The sequence below is a fragment of the Anopheles gambiae genome, chromosome 3, assembly GCF_943734735.2.
Source record: "Anopheles gambiae chromosome 3, idAnoGambNW_F1_1, whole genome shotgun sequence".
In the NCBI taxonomy this organism is placed as follows: Eukaryota; Metazoa; Arthropoda; class Insecta; order Diptera; family Culicidae; genus Anopheles; species Anopheles gambiae.
In genome coordinates, this window is record NC_064602.1 from 62,396,230 (window position 1) to 62,422,039 (window position 25,810).

General features: G+C 42.1%; 1 protein-coding gene and 1 long non-coding RNA gene across 4 annotated transcripts in view; one reads left to right on the forward strand and one right to left on the reverse strand.

Annotated features, from left to right (window-relative positions):
• LOC133393616 (uncharacterized) overlaps positions 1 to 25,810 on the reverse strand; it is a 321,897-nt gene that overhangs the window by 32,221 nt on the left and 263,866 nt on the right. The window lies entirely within an intron of this gene.
• Positions 17,436 to 23,051, forward strand: LOC133393767 (uncharacterized). Of its 3 annotated transcripts, none has more exons than XR_009766375.1 (4): positions 17,436 to 18,037; positions 18,110 to 18,494; positions 18,566 to 21,963; positions 22,029 to 23,051. It is a non-coding gene; the product is annotated as an uncharacterized LOC133393767 (long non-coding RNA). The 3 variants fall into 3 exon arrangements; XR_009766376.1 differs by having other exon boundaries at positions 17,473 to 18,037; positions 18,566 to 18,873; positions 18,932 to 23,051; XR_009766374.1 differs by having other exon boundaries at positions 17,479 to 18,037; positions 18,566 to 23,051.

A 25,810-nucleotide genomic window follows, 5' to 3' on the forward strand; every position in this document is an offset into this window, starting at 1 on the left:
TCCAAATTGTATTAGTTTTTGTTGTATTAGCTTCCTCTCTAAGTGGGATAAGGGATTGGATACACGGATTGGTAGGGATGGGATGGAGAGGTGGGAAGTTGAGGAGTAGGGAAAGAATATGTCTGAGTTGTTGAGTAACTCTGCCTTTTCAACTATTGAGGTAGCATACTAACGGCCACTATCCCCCCGTGCCGGCAGGAAGCAGAAGTAGGATGAGGGAAGCTCGGTGGGTTACCGAGAATATGGTCGTGGTAAGACCGCGCTATCCCCCCCATCCCTGTATCCTGCTTCTGGGTGACCAGACGTAGTATCCAGGACAGGAGTCCCAACGCAGACATCCCCCGATCAATCCCCGATCCTTTGATCACTAGGTGAGGGAAGATCGTACCATGCTGCAGTGGATTTTTTGATTTGTCTAAGAAATCGGTCTATTTCTTTGTCCCATAGGGCCTGTCAACTGCTCCATAGTGCCGTTTCGCAATACTTAACAGCATCTCTTCTTGAGATGGGACTGTGTTTTTCGTTCGCATCCCTCCGACCTTCATTGGCCAATGAATCGGCTATTTCATTGCCACTTATGCCTAACTGGCTTGGCACCCAGCAAAAGGTGATGTTGTTAATGTTTGGTGACTGTTCTATGGCTTGTATGTGGCGATCATTACTTTTGCCATGTTCCAATGTACTGTCCTAGTACTGTCCGTTAAGATGATGTTGTGCTGTCCGGCTATTGCTGCTTCATCGGCTGCAAGGCTTATAGCTATGACTTCTGCTAAGAATATGGAACTGAAGTTTGGTAGTTTAATGGCACATTTGGTTGTGGAAGAGTAGATGCCACATCCGGCTGTGTTGTTTGCAACATAACCGTCTGTGTAGTTGGCATGGGAGTTGGGATAGTTAGTGTTTAGTAGCTTTGTGAGCATTTGAAAGCATTTTATGCTGTTTAGTTGGTCCTTGTTATTGAAAAGTTTAACTATTTTCACCGTTGGTGTCATCCAAGGCCTATCTTTGGTGGTGAAATTGTTGGGCTAGTAATGAATGCACCGGCTGAGGATGTAATGCCCGTGTTGTAAATGGGTCCTATAAGTTTGTTGAATTTTTCCAGTTGGTTTGAAAATAGTACCATGCCGTGTAGTAGTTTTGGTACTAACCAGTAGTGTACTTTCCGAATCAGTGTTTGTCGGGAAGCCTTTATCTTCCGACAGCCCGTAATTTTGAAGAAATTTAAACAGTGTTTGGTGCTGGTTTTAAGCTGGCTAAAGTTATCGGAAAAGGATAGTTTGGAATCAATGATGACTCCTAAAATTCGGGCGTTTTTGCTGTTTTGGATCGGTCTATTGTTTATTGTAAGTGGTTTGGTAGGTGTGTCATGTGTGTGTGGGCAGATGTGAAGGATGGAGCATTTTGAGGGAGACAACTGAAAGCCAGTCCAACGGCACCATTGTGCAAGCTTGTTGAGACCGGCTTGTAGGTTGTCCCTGGATTCGGCTGGTGTGCTTGCAGAAGATTTTAGTTAGATATCATCCGCGTAAATCAACGGTGTGATATCTAGTGGGATGGATAGGAAAAGTGATTCTATGCCGATAATGAATAGAATGGGCGATAGAATCGCTCCTTGGGGTACGCCATTTTGAAGGGTATGAACGGTGGATGTGTGGGAGCCTATTTGTACTGAAAAGATTCTATTTCTTAGGAAATCAACGATGATCTTAGGGAGGTTCCTTGGAAACCCCATCGGTGGAGCTGTTCGAGAATTCAGTACCGCCATGAGCAATCAAAGGCTTTGCTTAAGTCTACGACTGCACAGTCTGTGTGGTGATGGTTTGTTTTCGCGGTAAATAATATCTCGTGTAGGTGGTTCAGGTATGTGTCTATACCCATACCATGCCTGAAGGCGTGTTGGTTTTGGTGTATTAGGTTTTGGTTTTCTAATTCTTGGCAGAGCCTACGGTTGACCATTCTTTCGAGCACTTTCCCAATGCAATTGAGTAGTGAGATGGGTCTATAGTTGTCCACGTGGTGTCTGTTTTTTGAGGGTTTTGGGATGGGTATGGTTAAGCTGTATTTCCATTCACTAGGAATGGAGCCAGTTTCCCATAACAGGTTGGCTGATAAGTCCCCGGTCTGACACATAGATGGCGCCGCTAGTATTAAATGCATATTATTTTTATATAGTACCAACCTTCAAATGATTCGTGTCAAAATTTGACGTCTGTATGTCAATTAGTTTGTGAGACAGAGCGTCTTTTGTCAAGCAACTTTTGTTACAGTCGTTGCCGCTAAATTTTGACTTTAACTCACCTATTTTTGTCTCGAAGGCACCAATTTTTGACAGTGTTTCACGATTTTTGCCTCGAAAGCATCAATTTTTGACAGTGCGCATCAATTTTTACCACGAAGGAATCAATTTTTGACTGTGAGTCAATCGCTTTACAGGGTTTACCAAGTCACTTTGCGATGTGAGCTGCACAATTCATCTCACTTGAGACGTATTTCTATTCTGACGTGCTACTTCATTTGGCCCGAAATAATTTTCTATTCCGCCGCATTCATTTTCATCCATTATGTGAAGTCTTTTCACAGGGGATGTTAGCTGGAGCCGTCCGCGATGTTTACATTTTTTTCAAAAATAAATTTTTGGGCTTTTAGTGCTGATTTGTGATACAAGTATGTTGTTTAACAAAGAATAGAAGTTTATCTTTGCTCCGCTGTAGCATTCTAGCCGAAAAATGGATTATTCGTTGAGATATTAGCAGTTGAACCTGCTCAGTCAAATCTGCTAACAACTCAATGAATAACCCATGTTTCGGCTAGAATGCTACAGCGGAGCATAGATAAACTTCTATTCTTTGTTAAACAACATACTTGTATCACAAATCAGCACTAAAAGCCCAAAAATTTATTTTTGAAAAAAATGTAAACATCGCGGACGGCTCCAGCTAACATCCCCTGTGAAAAGACTTCATATAATGGATGAAAATGAATGCGGCGGAATAGAAAATTATTTCGGGCCAAATGAAGTAGCACGTCAGAATAGAAATACGTCTCAAGTGAGATGAATTGTGCAGCTCACATCGCAAAGTGACTTGGTAAACCCTGTATTTACAAAATTTTACGTAATTTCTGAAACTGTGTGTTCTGAAATGGTTGAAATTAAGTTAAGTAGTGAATAATTTTATTGATAGAATTTAAAATAAAATATTTGTTTTGCCAACTTAGAAGATTTAATGGAGTGAAAAATATTGGCATGTATTTTCACCTGTAAACAAAAACTTTAGAATTTCTAAAATTTCATCATTTTTTCTCAAGAAACAATCAATTTACACAGTTTAGATGCAAAAATTGATGCGCACTGTCAAAAATTGATGCCTTAGAGCCAAAATTAGGTGGCAACGACTGTATTTTGTTGTTCCACCAAGACAACGCACCGTGCCACAAGTCATTGAGAACGATGGCAAAAATTCATGAATTAGGCTCCGAATTGCTTCCCCACCCACCGTATTCTCCAGATCTGGCCCCAGCGACTTTTTCTTGTTCTCAGACCTCAAAAGGATGCTCGCAGGGAAAAAAATTGGCTGCAATGAAGAGGTGGTCGCCGAAACTGAGGCCTATTTTGAGGCAAATCCGAAGGAGTACTACCAAAATGGTATTAAAAATTTGGAAGGTCGTTATAATCGTTGTATCGCTCTTGAAGGGAACTATGTTGAATAATAAAAACGAATTTTGACAAAAAAAAAAGTGTTTTTCTTTGTTAGACCGGGGACTTATCAGCCAACCTGTTATGTGGTTGTAAATGTTTAAAAGATGGCATAAGGCGGATGGGGGAAGGTGTTGTAGTAGTGGGTAGCCTATTGTGTCTGGGCCGGCCGAGTTGCCGCTGCACTTTTTGAGTGCATAGTGCAGCTCTGCCAGTGTGAATGGTGTGTTGTATTGGTGTTGTTGTGTTGCGGTGAAGTTGTGTGGGTTCATTTCGAAGGCTAGTTTTGTTTTTAGGAAATTTTTCTGGTAATTGCTATTGGATGAGATGGTCTGAAAATGTAGGGCAAATTTTTCCGAAACTATTGCTGGATCCGTGATAGGATTGTCCTCGTTAAGGATTATTGGGGAGTTGGATTTGGTGGCTTTGCTATTGCTTTGCTCGTGTACCCAGGACCATATTTCTCTTGCGGAGGTGGAGTTGCTAACTGTTTTGAGAAATTTTTCGTCTGAGGCTTGTTTGGCTTTTTTTAATGGCCAGTTTGGTTTCCTTATCGGCTGTTTTGAAATTCTCCGCGAAAAAATCGGTTAAGAATTTGTTGTTTGTACGGCGCCTCAGTTGCTTTCGCCTGTTTTTGATGGCTATTGCTACCTCCTTATTCCACCATGGAACGTACTTTCGTGGTAAGGTGCCGTTCGTTCGGGGAATGGAGGATGTGGCTGCTTCTAGGATAATATTAGCAAACACCTGTTCGTTGTGATTGAGAATGTCCCAGGGGAAGGCGCTCAAAGTCTTTTGGTAGTCCTCCCCGTTGGTTTTTTCATATTTCCATCTGGGACGGATGGTTGTGGGTGGTGTGTTGCGATTGCATTTAATGATCATAGGAAAATAATCACTCCCATGCAGATCGTCCATTACTTGGATGGAAAAGTGTGGAACGATCGGATATGAGGTGGCACAATGGTCAAGTGACGATTGTTTTCCTGTGTCCGACGAGAGTCTGGTGGGTGCTTTGGGGTATAGAACCTGTGTAAGATTATTTTGGAACGCGACCTGCAGGAGTGTTCCCCGGCTATTGGTTATTGCACAGCCCCAGTCCTTGTGTTGGGCATTAAAGTCGCCAACCAACATAAGGGGATGTGCAATTTGGTTGAAAAGGTCGTCAAGCGACAATTGCAGGTTAGGTATTAGTCTATCGCTAGGTGTAAGGTAAATGCAGAGAATGGTGACCTCTATGGGGGTTTTTATTTGAATGGCTATTGCTGGCAAATCGGTTTGAAGGGGTACATGTTCGAAGGGTATGTGTTTTAGGATACCTAAGCAAACAGTATGTTTGAGTATGGCTGCTGGTTTAGTTATCCATGTGTAGTTATTTAGTAGTGGATCATTAAAAAGATGTTTTTATGAGTACGCTTCCTGTAGTGTCACTATGGTGGGTTGTGTTTGGGTTAGTATAATTTTTAGCTCATCGATATTATTATTGACACTTCGTATATTCCAATTTAATAAGAAATTATGTTCGTTATTTGGTGTGCTGGTAGGATTAGTGGCGTTAGGATCCACTTTTTAGGAAAGGAAATATAATTTGTTAGCAGAAAAACATTGGAAATTCAGTATAAATTATTTATTTCAGAGTGAATTTCGATTTCTTCGTTGCTGGTGTTTAGACAGCTTCTCCCTCTTCGGAGGAGGAGGCAGAAGATGAAGAGGAGAGTTGGTGTTTTGAGGTTAAGGTGGAGGTGGAGCCGGTGGTTGGTATGCTTGTGGTGGTGGTGGTGTAGTCTGTTTCCGTTTCCGTTTCCGTTTCGGTTTACTGTTCAGAGCTGCTGCTTTGATGCAGTTCATCGATGCGAGTGTTGAGTCGCGCGATCTGCTTGTTTAGGTTTTCGATCGTTTGCGTGAGGCTGATTATGATTTGATCCTTCGGATCGACTGCTTGCGCTACATTTATACGCTGCTGCACCGTGCTAGCTAGCGTTTGCTTTGGTCCAGAGGAACTGTCGATCATCTGCTTGGCTTCACGGTAGGAGCAGTTGTGGTCGATTTTCAGTTTTATCAGCTGAGCTTCTTGCTTGTATTTGGGACAGTTGGTATCGAAAGCACTGTGTGCTCCACCGCAGTTTGTGCATTTTGAAGGCAGTGTGCACGGACCATGGATCTTTTAGAAACACGTTGCGCAGGTTTCGCCATTTTTCAGTTGTTTTTGGTGTGGCCGAACTGCAAACACGTGTTGCAGCGCATTGGACGTGGATAGTAAACGCGAGTCTTGATGCACTCCATGCCAATGTAGATGTGTTCTGGGATTCACTGCCTGCATTGTCACTACATACGAGTTCGTGGGCACCGATTTGCCATCCGACTTGCGCGTGAACCGATATACGTCGGTGACGTTATCCTCCTCGAGATGGGCTTTGATTTCGTCCACGGTGAGCGAGGCTATCGATCCACACGTGAACACGAATTGGACATTGTTGTACGTGGGATGTGGCTCGACAACGACCTCCACGTTGTTTAACAGTTTCGTGACTGTTTGAAGGTTAGTGTAGGTGTGTTCGGATCTTATCTCTATTAAGTAGGCTGAGGGGCTATCGTTTTCTACCTTACCTTGATTGCGCTTTACCGTTTCACCTGCTGTGCGTATGTACCGCTTTTCTCCATGCTCTTTATTTGGATCCATGAAAAAGCTGGCAGCGTTCTTCCCCTTTACACCCTCCCAGAATGCGGGGGGAGACCAGCTGAGGTGGCCGGTGGCCCCGGCATCGTTGATCACTTTTTTCACCACTCGATAAAAATATTACTTTATTTCTCGCTCTGATCGCTAGAGGAATATGGATGATGGTTGCCCAAAGTTCTTAACAATGTCCTTTACTTCGCTTTCAGTAGCCAGTGAAGTCTAAGATCGTGTGTCAGTTTCAACAACTCGTCAAACATTACGAGGGTTGCGATTAGTAGCATCTTCCCGAAATCTTATGATAGTTCAAGTAGTCTTTTTTTTATTCATAATTTTTTTTGCGGTGTTATTTGTCGAAAAGATCACTATTTCAATTTTTGTGGATTTATTCAAAATAAAATGTCAAAATTCGGATGTACGATAAAGCAGTCGTTCATTTATCCTATTCTTTATACTAACCTATCCTAAGCTATCACTAATACTATGTATTACGAACAGAGTTGAGTGGCACTGACAGCATAGGATAGTAAGAGTGATACGATAGGTTTGAGAGATCGAAGTCGTGTAATGTAGAGGAAGGATAATCGGCCAAAACGGTAAGAAAAGGTCAAATGGAAACAGGTTGGCGGTAAAAGGAGAAATTATACATAGGACCGAACGCTCCACCTATGTCCTTTTTGGATCGAATCTCTGGGCAAATAGATTTAATTTTGGCGCTCGCCTCAAGCTGCCTAAAATAGTCTACGGCTTGCAGAAATTTGAACAACATCCGAAAGCAGTTATAACATGCCAAAATTACATCTGTAGTTGTGAAGAAACCCGCTGAGTATTTGTTTGTGAGTGCAGTTCACCGGAAAATGTTCGGTGTTCGGTGGAAATGTTCGGAACGTCCAGCCAACAGAAGGAAAACCGAGAGGTTGCCAGTTCGGTGGTGAGGCAAGAGAGTGACCAAGTTGAAGCGGTCGTGCGGCGAAGCGACAAAGTCGTTGATGAAATGGCGAGCGGAGGTTTTCCGACTGCGGAAGGGTTATCGAACACGGAATCGAGCACGGCACAGCCGATCGGCCCACGGAATGAGGCGGATTTGCGATCACCGTTGCGTAACTCAATGGCGAAGTGCATTGCGTCGCCAGAGGAGTCAGTTTTTTTTATTGAAGAGGAGTCAGCAGAAAATTATCTGACGGAAAAAACACACCGCCGTTCCTACGGCACACCATTCTCGGCGCGCCGAGATTTTAAGAAAGAGAGTTGAAGTAGAGAAGCTGCAGTTGAAGTTGAGACAGATGGAACTGGAGTTAAAAGAGCTTGAAGATGCAGGCTACACAGAAGCCAGTGAGCGCGATGGCGCAGCGCAATGGGTTAAAGCAGAAGAATGGCTGTCCGCTACCGATCACTGCGGCGCAAACTCGGCTCCGGGTATGGCACCCCCTACTCTATATTTCGCTAGCACCGCGAACCCACCACGAATGGTATATCAGGATCATCCCCAGGTTCCTGACTATATTACCTGGAGAAAGTACCATGATGAGGCTCATAGAAGAACTTCCTTCCGAATGACGCCGAGTTATCGCTCTAGAACTTACGCTGGTACCACCATATATTCAAGCGCTAACCTCACACAATCGCAAATTTCAGTCCAACAAGGTGCGGTTGGAAAAGAACTACCGATAGCCCGACAAGGTGCGGTGGAAGAGTGCCGATGTTCATTCGGATGTTTGGGCGATCGACGGAGTTATGTGGTATTTTGGAGGCAGAAATCTTACTACGGCTTCAGCGAGCGTTGATCGGAGAGGCTAAAGAAAGTGTTGGACGTTTGCTGCTATTGTCCGATGGGCTGAATGGAGTGATGGAAACGCTGGAGGTGCAGTTCGGTCGTCCCGACCAGATCATCGAAGCGACGGTCGAGAATGTGAGAAGAATGCCGGATCCTAATCCTGGTTGATTAAGGTCCCTTGCGAAATTTGGGTTCTTTTTGCGAAATATGTGCGCGACAATAGAGGCTCTCAAATTGCCCGAATATGCATACGATGTTGCACTACTACGTGAGCTCGTTTCGAAACTACCATCGGAAGCCGCACTTGATTGGGCGCGGTACAAACGGCAGCTGCGGTTTGTCAGTTTGTCAGAATTTGGGAACAGGATTAGTCATTTGGCACGCGACGCTAGCGACGCTATCGTAAACCCTCCTAGTGGTAACGTAAACGAGCAGCGGATTAGTACCGGAAGGCGGCAACCATCTCAAGACTTTCGTTCACAAAATCATCAACCGTCTCGTCAGCCTCCTCGAATTCACCGACCAGCGATTCGCGCGCCTCAAACCACCTACTGGAACACACACATGGCACATACTCAATTTAACGGATAGATACGCCCAGCACCAGGTTCACCGTGTGAGGTGCTTGTTGTGCAAAGGAACGTGTGGTAACTTATCTAACTGCAGCGCGTTTTTACAGTTTTCGGTGGGAGCACGGAGAGCGTTCCTTCACGCAAAGCAGCTACGCATTAAGTGCCTAAGTGCCCACCAGACGCCTTGTTTTGTAACTGCTGTTTGTGGAGTGGATGGGTGCGAAGCCAGTCACCATGCTCTTTTACGTGACGGTGTTCCGGCGCACGCACCCGTGTCATCAGTAGAACTTTGTAGCACGCATTCAGGCACCGAAGATCGAGTTTTACTGAAATATGTACCAATCAAAGTGTACGGCCCTCGTGTTTCCGTTGACACTCATGCGCTTATAGACGACGGGTCGTCGTCAACGTTTATGGACAACTCGCTTTTAAATGAGGTTGGATTAAGATGAAGATCGTCATATCTACAAGGAATGGAAACCGTAAATACGAGCTACAGAACACCAGAACGGTAAATAATCTAGCCTTACCTAAGCAGTCGTTGTTAGTACCTCAGTGGGCTTCCAATTACGAGCATTTATAAGGCCTGCCAATTGACTCGTACACTGCCGTCCAGCCACGAATTCTTATAGGAATCGACAATTGTCACGTAACCAGAACACTCAAAAGCACTGAAAGAACATGTACTGAACCCATCGCTTCAAAAACTTAGGTTGGGTTATTTATTGTCATTGTCCAATCGCCAAGAATGTTCCAGGAACTACATATTTGAACTTCCATGTGTGCTTATGCGATGGAGTAAGTGAAGAGTTACGAAATGCGGCGTTGAAGAAGTACTTCGCACTGGAAACTGTCGGGGAAGCAGATCAAAGAGTGGCGTTGTAAGGAAGATGAAAGGGCGATGATGATATTGGAAAAGGAAACATCGCTCTGCAATAATTGATATGAAAGTGGACTGCTGTGGCGGTACGATAATATTAGTCTACAATGCAATTTGGTTTTATTTTTTTAATAATATTATATGTTTTGTGATTTAATTAGGTCAACATTTTAAAATAATGCATACTAAGTTATAGAACATTAAGCTACGTATTTTTAAACAACTTAATAGATTAAACACACCAGATCTACCGATTTGACACCTTCAAAAGTAGGACGCTTTCATTCTGTACTTTGCCCGATTCAAACTTGCCAAGGCCCGAATAGAAATGACAGTGCCCAATTGAGGGTTTACGTCGCCCGAAAAAGTATTTACGGCGACCGATAACGCTTTGCCGACGCCCGGTTGGCTAGGTAACCCCTGTAAGCATTAATTGAATTACAACATTGAAGCACATATGAGATCAAGAAACTTACCTCAACGAATTAGCTAGGATAAATCATTCCACAATGAAAGAAGAAGCAACACTGCGCAAAACGTAAACAAGGAAAGTAGGGGACACAAGAAATCGCACATCACTCCCGCACATCCTTCTACAACGAAAGTTCTGGACAGACTGAGGATGCCTATTAGTGTTGGGTCAAGAAGCTCTTTTGCAAGAGTGGAGCGCACCGCTCTCGCTCTCTAAAGTGTGCGGTGCGCTTGAGGTAGCTCCGCACAGAGCGCTGCGCACAGGAGCGATTGTGCGATGCGCTCCCAGGAGCGAACTTTCACACCTCACGGAGCGCTGCACACAGGAGCGATTGTGCGATGCGCTCCCAGGAGCGAAATTTCGCACTTTACTGAGCGTTGCACGCAGGAGCGATTGTGCGATGCGCTCCCAGGAGCGAAATTTCACACCTCACGGAGCGCTGCACACAGGAGCGATTGTGCGATGCGCTCCCAGGAGCGATTGTGCGATGCGCTCCCAGGAGCGAACTTTCACACCTCACGGAGCGCTGCACACAGGAGCGATTGTGCGATGCGCTCCCAGGAGCGATTGTGCGATGCGCTCCCAGGAGCAAAATTTCGCACTTTACTGAGCGTTGCACGCAGGAGTGATTGTGCGATGCGCTCCTCTCTCTCTCTATCTCTCTTCCCCTCTCTCTCTCTCTCTCTCTCTCTCTCTCTCTCTCTCTCTCTCTCTCAAGCGTATAGTGTGCTCGCACTGTGTGGAATGTACAAAAAGTGCGCGCACTGTGCGCATCGTAGGAGTGACTTTTAATCGCCACTTAACATTTTAAGCACACACTACACGGGTCAAAAGAGAAGCGAATAACCTTATTAATCTTTTCAGAATGCTTGGAACCGGTCAATCGCGCCACAAATGGCTTGCAAAGAAGAAGAAGATGTCTTTAAGTATATAATTATTCAACCGGTAAAAAGAAACGAATGAGGCCAACTGGCTCAAAGTCTCTATAAAAATAAAAAAAAGTTTCAGTGGTTACGATCGTTCGCTCTCTTTCTGATCCTCAGAGACGACCCTACAAACAAAGAGCGGGTTATTTTATCATGGCTGTGCGTGTATTTGGTATTATTGAGTTAATGTATGGCATGAGTTTTATAGTATGATATTTGCTTTTGCACATGGGAAGTATTTTGGATTTGGAGTGTGAAATTGTGTAACGTGTCCAACGTGACCATTTCTGAACTATATTGACTCCTTCTTGTAAAGTTGTGCGTGATTCGGTTCTATTGTTGGATGCTGAAACAAGAAATATATCATCAGTGTTACGGCAAGCGTAATGGCAACGCGTCACCCTTAGTACGCCTAGCGTAACGTACAGGGCGCTTTCCAGAAAATTGACTACGTGTAAAAAGAACTTAATCATAAATCTATTACGCAGTTTAAACTGCTGTAGATTGGTATCGTGCAGCTCGAATTCCCGCAAGTGCAGCTCGAATTCCCGAATTTCTGCAGTATATAAGCAAGTGTTTTTCCTGAATAAATTTAGTCAAGTTCCAGAGTTCAAAGCAACAACATCGTGTCTTCATCATTACAAAACTTCCTCTTCATCATTAACAATCAGCATACATGAAACATTTAATGTTACTGGGCATGGGGCGGAAGATGGATTCTACACTAATCAGGAAAAGAGTGGGAGAGAGAATGGCACCCTGGAGAACACCATTCTCTTGGACGTGCAGGTCAGAATATTGGGTTCTAATTAAAACTTTAAATTTGCGATTTGAAAGGAAGCTTTGAAGTTACGCTGTAATTTGTCCTCCAAAACCCCACATATTGAGCTGTTCAAGAATTGTATGTCGCCAGGTTCTGTCAAAAACTTTTGATAAATCTAATATTGCATAGTCAATGTGGCGGCCTTTGGGGTAGTGGGTTTCTAAAAGTTCATTAAGTACAGCAAAATATTCTCAGTACCTTTCCCACCTCTAAAGGCGTGTTGATTGGTACTAAGTAGGTTCATCTTCTTCTTTGGCTCAACAACTGTTGTCGGTCAAGCCCTGCCTGTACCACTTGTGGGCTTGGCTTTCAGTGACTAAATGATACCCCCCCCCCCATAGCAGGATAGTCAGTCCTACATATGGCGGCTCGGTCCATTTGAGGATTGAGTCCATGACGGGCATGTTGTTAAGTCGTACGAGTTGACAACTGTACTACGAGACCGGCTAAGTAGGTTACGGGTTTCTAGTTCTTGTGTCAGTTTTCTCTCTATGATTTTGCCAATGCAATTTAGGAGAGAAATGGGGCGAGAGCCATATATTACATGTGGTGATTTATTGAGTTTTGGAATTGGAATTATGAAACCGGTTTTCCAGTCATCCGGTATGTTCCCGGAAAACCAAATATAATTGTAACTCTGAAGGAGGACTGTTTTGGACTGGTAAGGGAAATTTTGAAGCATTGGATAACCAATGATGTCCTGAAGACATGCCTCGGTATTTATCAAGAGCCCTGTTAATGATGAAGAGGAAGTTTTGAAGATGATGAAGACACGATGTTGTTGCTTTGAACTCTGGAACTTGACTAACTTTATTCAGAAAAAACAGCCGCTTATATACTGCATAATTCGGGAATTCGAGCTGCAGCATGCGGGATTTTGAGCTGCACGATACCAATCTACAGCAGTTTTGCACTGCGTAATAGATTTAGGATGAAGTACCTTTTACACGTAGGTAAATTATCTTGTAGTGCCCTCTACCTTACGCTAGGCGTACTGAGGGTGACGCGTTACCATTACGCTTGCCGTAACAAGCCCAATTAAGCTCATCTAGAGAAAAAAGACTGTTGTAATTTTGGTCTTCGGAAGCGTCAATTGCTGGAAGGGGTCTGGACTCAGAGATGAATTTATGGGTTAGAAGAGATGAATTTATGGGTATCATAAAAGTATCTAGCTAAAGCCTCAGGTATTTCGGTTGGTGGAATAATGGTGTTTTCAGATAATTAATTTAATTTAATTGCACGATAGGTATCGCAATAAGCTTTTCTTTTGAAAACTATTTTTTCACGGACCACTTCTATTGACGCCAGGGACCGCAAGTGGTCCGCGGACCACAGTTTGGAGACCAGTGGTGTAATGGATTTGTAGCATCTAAAGATTACATTTATGTGCCAAGAGGCAATTCCTTCGTATGAAACTCATTGCGTTCAGTGAGAATACGTAGAAAAGCAACGTATTCCACAAGGGTACCTGGATAAACACCGGGTACGCAACGCAGGGGTAATAAACCTAGGACGGTCAATGACAAACAAATATCGATTTTGAAATCATGGATTGATGACGATTGTTCAATTTATTTAAAGAAATTGTATGAAAAACGTATGCGTGATTTTGACATACATATAGCAAAATCCACTCCATATAATTGCATGTATATATCAAAGCGTTCTACTACGCGTTAAAACAAGTTTAAATTCTCCAGAGCGTAGAAATAATCCCTCCAACGTAAAAATGCGACAGTAATACGTATCGTTATTCACGAAACTGCAAATGGAAAATGATCCATACAGTTTCATTTTTTAAACGAGGTTGGTTTCAATGTCTTGTTGCGAATCAATAAAGGCCGTTCCAAAATTGGAATCCCGACTACTCATGTTGTGGGGTCAATTCGTATGGTGTATTGGAAATCGATCACGTGATGAGACATTTAATACAGTGGCCTTTGCCATCTTCTTGGAGGAGTTGAAGGACAAAATCGATGAAGAAGATATCCATGCATCTATAACAGACATAGACATCGGCACGGATAGTGCGGGAGAAGAAATTATAGATTAATTATTGATTAGTATGAATTTTTTATTTCTATTCTGCAATGTAACAGGACACTAGGGTTTTTATCTGCACTGGCAACAGACTTGACTCGCGCGCGAGGCACCGTATTTGTTTTGTCTGTTTTGATGGTTATTTTATATATGTTTTGTTAAATAAAGAATGAGTTTGCAACAACATTTAAATGGCGATGATTTTAAGTGGAAACGGTTAACGACAAGTAGGGAAACGCCGCAGAATGTCCAGCCCAAGAGAGACGCCGATCATCGAGGAGCAACGTCGTCGCTCACACAATGGGGTCTTAAACACAGGGTTCTTTCAGCCCCAGCCACCGTAGCACATGCCATCGGATTCATCACCGCTGCAACAAACGCTGCAGCTTTTATAACAGCAGCAGCAAATGGCATAGCAATAGCAACTATTATCACAGCTCGTGCAACAACAACAGCAGCCACTGACCCCCGATCTTCAATTTGTGTCAAAACCGAGCAAACCGCAGTTGATACTGGAAGCACTTGCCGGTAATATAAGTGAGTTCCGGTACGATCCAGAAGCGGGAGTAACCTTCGAATCGTGGTACATTCGGTATGTAGATTTGTTCATTGAGGATGCTTCTCGCTTGGATGACGCAGCCAAGATTCGACTCATGGGACATAAGCTTGGGACTGCTGAACACGCCCGGTTTAGCAATTTCATTTTGACGCGTGCTCGGTGAGATTTCAGATTTTACAAAATGATGGAAAAGCTTATCGTTTTTATCGGCAGAATGGAGTCGGTATTAAGCAAACGCTTAAAGTGTCTGAAAATTACTATAACGTGCACCGAGGATCTGCTAGTATTTACCTGCCGAGTGAATAAAGCGTGAGTCGATGCAGAATTTTCTTCGATGACGGTGGAAGATTTTAAGTGCCTCATCCTCGTATGCGGATTAAACGAAAGCGTACAGGATATAAGGATGAAATTGTTAGCCGCTATCGATGATAGGAAAATGCCACCCTGGAGCAGTTAGCAGCAGATTGCCAACGTTTAGTGCGTGTGAAAGCTGATAGCGCTATGATCGTTACGGTTCGGTCGAATTTGGATTGTCCGCCATAGTCGAGCGGAAGCAATTTTTTTCCGAGTTGAGAGTAAGCGCGCGCAGCGCTCTCTCGCTTGCCTTCAAATTACACGGAGCGCTCACGCGATACAAAACAGCTGATCAGCTGATACCCCCTCCCTCCCGTTTTTTTTCGCTCGCGCTGCGCTGGATGCGCGGATCAGCTGTTCTTGCTCTCTCGCGTTTCTTTCGGTTTGCGCTGCGCTGTTGCCGCACTTGCGCGCTGCGCTGAACACCCCCTCCCGCGCGTTCTTTTCGGTTTACGCTGCGCTGTTGCCGCACTTTGCGCGTAGCGCTGGACACCCCCTCCCCCTCGTTTCTTTCGTTGCGCGTTGTGCGCTGTGCGCTTCCGTTCACTTTGATTTGTAGCGTAATAAAATCGCATGCATCGAAATAAAACTTAAACACATCAAACTCGTTTGATATTTTAACACTTTATTGAAACTTAAGGCACAGTTCCACACATCGCTAACCACAATGTGTTGTTGTTAGTTGTTCATGTTGTATACTGTAAAAAAAAGCATTGAAATAAAGCAGCATAATTTACATATTCATGTTGAATTATGAAATATTATCGCAGCTTTATTTCAATGCGCACAACACTTCTTCTTCTTCTTCTTCTTTGGCTCAACAACCGTTGTCGGTCAAGGCCTGCCTGTACCACTAGTGGGCTTTGGCTTTCAGTGACTAATTGATTTCCCCCCATAGCAGGATAGTCAATCCTACGTATGGCGGCACGGTCTATTTGGGGATCGAACCCATGACGGGCATGTTGTTAAGTCGTACTACGAGACCGAGTTGACGAGTTGACGACTGTACTACGAGACCGGCTCAACACTTCATCAATTAAAAATACGGCCGAGGCCGTAATAATGTAAATTGAAATAAATAACACTTCAACACTTCACTTCAAATTACATCCAGCGCCCGGGACTTAGGCCAAAACGCGCGGGGCCTCACACTGCGAAGGCTTGAACTGTACTGACGATTTTGTGTGTTAGCAAGAAAGGGAAAGCACGAGGAACACTCGCTGCACTAGTGCGAGCGACACACCGACACCAGCAAGCCACTGCGAGAAAACCAAACTGAGCGCGCTGGCTGAAAGTGAACGCACACATTCACACATGTGTGATTGTGTGAGTGCAAAAACTATGTAGAAAGCAAAACACGCTCTCTCCTCCGAGCAATTCCGCGTATTTCCAGCCGTCTCCCCATGCTTCTACATGCCCCTCGCCTGAAAGACGCACACTTTTACATTCTCTTTGCTAGTAGGGTAGTGAGCGAGTACATGCAGTGCAAGCAAGAAACAACCGCCAGTGGCAACGGAACACGAACAACGAGCGCTACCAGCACCTCGAAACGAAGCCTCGATGCCCCGCACCCCGCGCCGGATTTGTGGTGCCCTGTGAAACAGTTAGAACTATGTATTAGAAAGCAAATACTACTTCTTATGATCCCCAACACCAAAACTTTTATTTTATTCTCTACACTTCTGCTCTAGCCAAGCACCGACACCAGAATCTCCTTCATCTTTTTACCGCCATCGCCCGTTAGCTCCTTCGATCGTCAACCTTGTCCTCTCTCCATTCTCACGATCTTCTTTCTCTCACCTTCTCTCCTACTTCATGGTCCAGGTTCTTTAGCCGCCTGTACGGATACGGCCGCCGTTATCAGCTGTCATCGACGGTCTATATCGTAGCGGCCAAGGTCGCTACACCTGCATTGGACTCCTGACTACACCTACAGAACCAACAAGTGCCGAGATTGTGGACGAACAGGTCATCGACAGGGTTTCTCCAACTCGTCAAAACGGCGCAGAGGACGACCGCGATTCCACCATCGTCTTGCAGTGTTATCGTGAGTAGCACGTGTCAACGTGTGCAGCGTGCAGCAGAAGCGGAAATTTATTAGCAGAGAAGCCAGCTCGACTACAACTAGACACCGAATCTGACATCACTGCAATTAACCAGCAACTATGGAAGCAGTTGGGTAAGCCTCACCCCAACCCACCCAAGGCAAGAGCGAAAACAGCTACTGGTAAAGTTTTCGGCCTTCAAGGTGAGTTTGAAACGAAAGTGAGTATTAATAATACCACTAAGCAAGCAACAATTCGCGTGTCAAAAGCGGATGTGTCATTATTTGGGGCGGTATAATTGATCTTTTCGGCTTTTAGGTAACTTATGGCTTTCAGGCACAGCGGAATCACGATCCTGGGAGAAAGAATTTCCATCGCTTTTTAGCGGAACGGGCTTGTGCACCAAGACACAAATCCACCTACAACTGCAACAGGGGATCAGACCAATTTTTCGAACGAAACGCCCGGTTACGCGATGAAAGATGCTGTAAATATAAAGTTGATGCCTAGATTCTCAAGCCGATCCATCACCCAGTCAGACAAATCGGACTTAATCGTACCGCTAAATTACCGGTAATTTAAGAGTAATTTAATGGTAAATTAACAGTCGTTAATTTACCCATTCGAGCAGTTTTGACATAATTCCTGTCAAAAAATTTTAACCTTAATATTTTGTATACGAGCCCAATGTGCGACGCAGCATACATCGAAAACCGAAAGACGCCATTGTCGCCACAATTATTGCCGCTCTTGTAGAAAAAGTTGCAAAAAGTATTTTCTCGCAAAATTTTATATATTTAGCATATTTATTGCTTCTGTGTCCTTCCAATTCTTCTTGTGTTGTGTATTTCGGTGATAGATGGTGATAACATGTATGGATTAATGGTATTATGATTGTGTTAGTTAGATATATGATACAGTGAAAAGTTTATATTATAGAAGTGACTTACCTGAGAACGATTTTGATACATAACCAGCATTGCGTATATTGAATACGCTGACACAACACTATCTTATTGGTTATGTATGGTCAGCGCTAAAATGGGTATATGAGCCAGTGAGTTACGGTTTTTTTTTCAATTTTTATTTGCTGAATGTCTGCTAAAAGAAGTAGGAAGTCCGGTATGTTATATCGCAGCCGCGATAAAATATTAAAACTCATGCGGGAACAAGCGGAGTGTGATGAACCTTTTCCTGACGAACTTCATGATATCAGTAGCTTGAATGGTAAGTATTGCTCCTTTTTTGTTTATCTAATAAAAAGAAATTAATCACTTCACATTATGTTTATCATAATAGGTGAAAATGATGTGCAACAAATGGACAATACCATATTTGAAGATATGGACCCTACACATTCATCCAACATAGAAGATGGCGAAATAAACCATTTTGATGAAATCATCGAGGACGAATCGGAAATGCTATTCCAGACAAATGATGATTTCATTCATGAAAACATGTCCGAAGAAGATTGTATTCGTTTTTGGGCCCTTTCGACGAATCAATCATACCGGTCAATAAAAATGGTATTGGAAATATTGAAATCAAAATACAACGCCAATGTTCCAAAAAGCGCCAGAACATTGCTAAAAACTAGACGAAGCAATGAAGGAATCATGGATATACCAGGCGGCAAGTACTGGTACAATGGCATTCGTAACTGTATTTCCAAGTATTTCAGGTAAGAGAAATTGTTCAACTGTGTGTATATCGTTGTAATGTAACGTATTGCAATTCTTGTTAATATTTTAGCAAATGTGCACCTGTGATGTCCACTCTAACATTAAATGTTTCCATTGATGGGGAACCTGTTCATAACAGTGGTAAAACTCAGCTATGGCCAATATTCATCAATTTGTTTTAAATGCCTGATGTGCCGCCGATGTGTGTTGCTATATTTTGTGGCGAAAGCAAACCTACACAATTAGAGGATTATTTAAGACCTTTGGTTGAGGATTTGAAGGATGTCCTGGTTAACGGCATAGAAATACAAAATGCGCAAATTTCCATTCAATTGAGAGCAATTATAGCTGATTCCCCGGCACGCTCCTTTATAAAAGGTTAGGGATTTTCAACAAAATTTGTGTAATATTAGTCACTAATTAGTTCATTTTACAGCTGTAATTGCTTGTCACGCTAAGGAAGGATGCCTCAAATGTTGTTGCATGGGTATACACAGTGCAGAAGCACATACCATTGTGTTTCCTAATCTTCGTAGTAAACCTCGTACCCACGATTCATTTGAAAAACAAGAAATAAAAGGCCATCACAAAGGAACTACACCACTATTAGAAATTCCTTATATAGATATCGTGCGGGACATTATTGTGAGCGATCTACTACACCTTTTGTTTTTAGGAGTGTTTCGCAGATTGCTTCGTGGTTGGAAGGAAGGCAAGTTATCGCGAATTATAAAATGGTACGATGAAGAATGCGGAATAATTTCTTCATTTTTAAAGTCTATAAAGCTTCCACGTGAGATACATAGGCAAATTAGACCAATCGAATAACCGGCCACATTACAAAGGGTCAGAAATAAGTTCGTTTTTTACTATGCAAGTATAGTTTTACTAAAAAAGTGCTTCCAGCTAATGCCTATAATAATTTTCTGATACTATTTTGCGCAATTACTTTACTATCTTCCTCTGTGTATAAAAATAACTGGAAAGTTGCTGGTACAATGTTAACGAATTTTGTTGGAGGTGTAAGAGAACTTTATGGTGTTAAAGCTTTAGTGAGTAACTTTCATAACCTATTACATATCTACGAAGAAATTAACCATTTCGGTCCTCTAATTACCCTTTTATCGTTCCCATTTGAAAGTCGATTGGGATACTTAAAATATCTTTTGCGTGGTGGTTCTTAACACATAGAACAAGTTGTTAATAGAATCCTAGAGCTACAAGATTTTGTGTTTTATAAAAATGAGAACGTAGAACTTTACCCTGCTTTAAAGAAACGAAAAACTTCATGTGATAAAGACTTGCATGTAAGATCGGATTTTGTATTACAAAATGACGATCACAATGGATGCTTTTTGATTAAAGATAACAAAATTGTTAGATTCAGGGGAGCTGTGGCGAATGATGAAGATAGCTATGCAGCATCAGGGGAAGTTTTGAAAATTAAACACGATTTCTTTGAACGTCCTTTTAAATCTTCGCACATAAACATATATGTAGGAAACACTAATGATTTAGAATTTGAAAACATTGTATATAGTTGCGATCGAATGAAATGTAAATTGATAGCATTAGGTACTGGTAAGAAAGGTGAATTCGGTTTTATTCCATTAAATCATACATTGGTTGGCTAAAATAAATTATAGCCAATATGCATTACACATGTTATACACGTATCACAATGTAATATTATATTTTTTTATTTTACTTTTAGTAAAAACGTGTGATGTGCTTTTCCTCTTTCCGGTGATCTTTGACCGCGCTTTGGCGCTTTTCAAATTGCTTTTTAAAAAGTCGTGCACATCAGGAACAGTGGATGTCGTTGTGCCAATAAATCGAAATAGTTCAATAATTTTTTCAAACTTTTTAAACTCCACTTTGCTTTCCGGAAATCCTATTCCACTCCAACTGCACTTAGGGAGGAAATTCTTATCGAAAATTTTATCCAAAGCTTTTATCATGCGATTTTTACTGCCAGTGTTAGTTATAGAGCTTTGCAACCATTCTTGTATTTTTGTCTTCTCCTCGTCTTTCAAGAAATTCCATACGTTTTTCTTGGCTTGCTAACATTTTGAAGATCTTGTTATGATCCTCGACCATTTTATTTTTTAAGTCTACCACACACTCAATGAGTTTCTCAATATTTTTATTAGATGTTGGAGCTGAAAATGATGTGGACTCAAAGTTTTCTTCCTCTTCGTCGGGCGCCCACTCTGAATATTTCATATCGTCTGGATGACATACAATTTCGATTTTTTCAGGATCTGTTAATTGTTGCTGAGCACTTTTTGCAGACGAAGAATCTTCATACAATCGTTTGGTCAGTTGTTTAGTACGTTGAATTGCATCTTCAAACGTAGAAAAACCTGTCTGTAAGACGGTGCAACGTTTTATTTCAAATTGGCTGGGTGGTTCATGATGTTGTGCCCTGGTTAGATATTTTTCTATCGGAAAATTTCGTATTGCTGATGGCCATAACAAATACAAACAATTTCTACTGGTTTATTGTACCCAAGTGTCTGGTAAAGCTTGGATATTTCCTTCATCTGTTTTTACAATTGCATACGGCATCTTCAATTAATCAATATCGTGATTGTACCATGTTTTAATAAACTATACGATTTCTCTTAAAAATAACAGTACTGTTGATTCAGAGGAAATGGTTCAAGAAGGCAGAATTGCTTCGAAACAAAATATCACACATCAAATTGATGAATGAAATATAGTACAAAATCTAAAAATGAGTACAATGTTTCAAATTTTCAAACTCAACCATTGTTTGTGATATCGAAACATACAAGCATTGTGCGATCATTGTTATTGTTATATATTTGTTTACCTCTTTATCTTATCCTTTGACAGCTTACAGTATAATTCTAATAGTATAATATTATTTAGATATATAACAACTATTTCTACGTTTTTCTTTCAAAATATCAAAATAAACACTACAATTATGTTACGGACATTAATTTACCTTTATATTACCGCATTGTACAACTCATATCTTGCAGTGGAATTCACAATAAACCATTATGAGGTATTCATCGATTGAGGATTGATTAATTCTATGTTTCTTCCTATTTGCTCATAGATACTTACCATTAACAATATGCTTTGTACTGCTGCAGGTGAATTTAACGATAGGATAAGAGAAACTTGTGACCGCTAATTTGCTCCTAAAATATTGTTTTGACAGTAACTCTTTCCTTCACCTTCATGTTCTTCTTACATATTTTTTGGACAAGCAACAAAAAACTGCTCGAATGGGTAAATTAACAGAAGGCTGTCTGACTGGGCAGTTCCTGCGATTGTTAGGATTGGACAGCACCAGTCGTGGTGGTTCGGAAGGCTAACGGTAAAATACGGCTTTGCGGAAACTATAGCACCGGACTGAATGCAGCACTACACCCGCGCGAATACCCGCTTCCTTTACCCCAGGACAATTCTTCCAAGCAAGCCCGTTGCGTAATATTTATATTACGATATTAAGATATATATTACAAATTGATTTATCCGATGCATTTTTGCAGGTAAAAATAGAAGCAAAGAGCCGATCCCTGCTAACCATCAATACGCATCGTGGCTTTTACCATTACAACAGGCTTTCTCCAGGCATAAAAGTGGCCCTCTCAAATAATCCACTGTGTGATCGGTCTACATATGTAAAATCATACATTTCGAATCAGCAGCATTTTATCCGTATTCAATTCAAGCAGTAAAACCGAAAACGATTATCTGGTCTTAAAAACAACATAATCACCCAGGAAACTGCACCCTGCCAAATTTTGTTGCATCACTCCGATGCAATCATCCAGTTCGAATCCATAACACTAGCGATATGTAAAATAATGTCTTTGCCAGGTGAAAGTAAGCTGGAACAATAATAAAATTAATATTCAAAATTTGTGATGGCGTTAATCAACTTCGTATGTTCGTATGAAACTCATATACGAATGAATAACATTTTTGTGCCAGAAGGCAATATTTAGCTGATAACGATTCACTAGACAACAGCTTCAATGCAACGATGTTGGTATTAATGTGGGCAAGAGGAGAACGTAATACAGGCGTCCCCCAAGTTCCGACCCCCTCGAGTTATAACGATTTGCAGATACGACGATATTTATTTTTACAGTTAATAGTTTGTCATTGAGAATAAATTATATGTATTGGTTGGAAATTGAGAGAGACCGAACACACCCTTTATTGGGAATTGAGTGGCTTAAGCAGAATCCGATTCGTATATTCCAGTAGGAATTGTGCCTAATTTTTGAATCTTAGTAACAATCGTATCCATCGTTAGCGGAGCACGTAGGCTCGTGTTTAGTGTTGGGAGATTCAGAATTCGGAAGATTCGAAGATTCAATCCCAAGAAAGATTCGATCGGATCGGATCCCGTTTGTAGGATTTGAATCCTTAAAAGATTCCTTTGCGATTGGGATTTGATTGCGATTTGATTGGGTTGAGGATTCGTTTGCGATTCGATTGGGATTGGGATTTGTTTGGGATTCGATTGGGATTCTAGTTGGGATTGGGATTGCGTTTCGATTGGGATTGGGATTCGTTTGGGAATCTGATTGGGATTGCGATTCGATTGGGATTGGGATTGCGATTCGATTGGGATTGGGATTGGAATTCTGATTGCGATCGGAATTCTGATTGAGATTGGGATTCTGATTGCGATTGGAATAATTAAGAGTAAAACAGAATGACCTCTTCCCAAGCGATTCAAAACACTTCGAAGTAATAAAAAAAATAGAATATAAAGTAGCCTTCTACTTCCCGTTCTACTTTGGTTGCTTAGAGTCAGAAAAATGTAGTACATGTGGGTTCCAGGAAAGAGCAAAAAATGAGTTCTCGAGAGTGTACACAACACACACACATACGCGACGATTCACTCACGCTTACGTTCTGTTCTACGCCCCCCCCTCCCTCTCACTCGCCCCACAGATCTATTTTTAGATCATCACTTCCATCGACGACGGTCGATGAGACGATTAGTGTTGGGTCAAGTACCTCTTTTGCAAGAGCAGAGTGCACCGCTCTTGCTCTCTAAAGTGTGCGGTGCGCTTGAGGTATCTCCGCACAGAGCGCTGCTCACAGGAGCGATTGTGCGATGCGCTCCCAGGAGCGATGTTTCGCACTTTACTGAGCGCTGCACGTGCGCTTGAAAGCTTCGCACAGAAAATGATAGCTTGCTCCTGGTAGCGAACAGAAATGATGGCGGAGAGCATTTTCGCTCCTGGTAGCGCATCGCACATACGCAGCCCTGTGTGCAGCACTCCGTATGATGCGAAACTTCGCTCCTCGAAGCGCATCGCACGATCGCTCCTGCGTGCAGCGCTACTTGTGGTGCAAAACTTCGCTCCTGCGTGTAGCGCTCCGTGAATTGCGAACCTTCGCTAATGCGCATCGCACAATCGCTCCTGCGTGCAGCGCTCCGTAATGTGAGAAACTTCGCTCCTGAGAGCGCATCGCACAATCGCTCCTGCGTGCAGCGCTCAGTAAAATGTGAAATTTCGCTCCTGGGAGCGCATCGCACAATCGCTCCTGTGTGCAGCGCTCCGTGAGGTGTGAAACATCGCTCCTGGGAGCGCATCGCACAATCGCTCCTGTGTGCAGCGCTCCGTGCGGAGCTACCTTTTTTCCTGTGGGCAGTGCGGGAGCGCGCACAATAAGAAGAGCGGAGCGATTGAGGTACCTCTTTCGCTCTTGACCCAATACTAGTGACGATGTGTGTCGTCGCGTGTGTGTTGTCGATTTGGTCAGAAAAACTTTTTCTTCACACCAAATCTTTGACTTGGAGCGTCGGAGTTCCGATTGAACCATCGTGACTTTGATCAGTGCGCGGTTAAAACGACCTTTTGTATTGTGTTGTACATAGCGTGCGCGCCAAAATTGTAAGAGTGCGTGGAGAGTGTATGTGGGAGTGTGGGTGTGGGGGAGTGAGATACAGAGACAAATTTCGCTGCACATTAACACATACATTCTCACTGCACGGGTTGAACTGCGAATACTCAGTTCTGAGAGAATATACTCGAGCGCTCGCGCATGAGTGCAAGCAAGAGCGCTATAGAGGATAGAGGGAGAAAAACGATTATTTTGCTCCAAGCTTTCTACTTTTGTTCCGTTGGGTTGCTGTCCCAAACCGATGAGGTGTATGAAATGCCCCCGGTTAGGACACAAAAAAGCAAACTGCCGGGAAACAAATAAATGTGCAAAATGTGCCAAAGAATATCACGAAAACTTCAATGGAGTCGAACGATGCATGTAATATGGACAGAACCACAACAAAACCACAGAACGTTGAACAAAAATTGCCCAGTTTATTTAGATGAGGTTGAAATGAAAAAAATCCAAACAAAAACATATTAACCACGATAAAAGTAAGAGAAATGAGGAAAGCGCATGTACCGGTACCCAGTACCGGTAGCGGTAGCCAGAAATTATATATGAAAAAACGTTTTCACAAATAACTAACAACACAACTTTAATACGCAGAAAATCATCCCCGTATTCATGGAACAGAATAATGAAAATGACTTGACGAAAAACTTCGAAAAATACAAATCAGAAAACGGATAAAAAATACACAACATATTACGAACAATAACAAAAGTATTGAAATATGAATCACCGATGCCATCAGTGGAGAGGAAAAAATGCCAGATAATTGCAATAAAGAAATCAAACAAAATATCCAACAACCAGATACGTAAACATTTAAAAAATAACATCTACAAATAAAAAATAAAAAGAAGAATATTTTTTGTCCAAAATAATGTATAAAATTTAAGAAATCGTAAGGATGAAGTAGTTTTTTCAATATTTTTTTTAATAGCATGTCTTCAAGAGACATGGCGTAACGAAAACGAAAAGGGTAAAATAAATGGATTTAACATAATGAGACAAGATAGAGAAGATGGATATGGCGAAACATACATAATTATTTAAATAAACCAAATTTAGAAAAATATAAGAACTGCATAGGTCCAAATTTATACAATCTACCCGAATAAAACTACGAGATTTATTTATTTATTTATTTTTATTTTATTTTATTTATTTATTTTTATTTTATTAATTGCTCGGCCACGTTGGGTTACAGCAATAGTGCTTACTGACTATAGTATACAATTATTCACGAAGGAGTTGGAAGGAGTTTATGGTACGGAAAAGGAGCGAAGACGGGATCGGTAGACAGGATAGGATATGTTGAAATCGAACAGATCAGAAGTACTATTAAAAGACGACATAGCTCTTACAAAAGGCTCATTGTGAGCAAAACGTGTACGACATATAGGTAACTGGA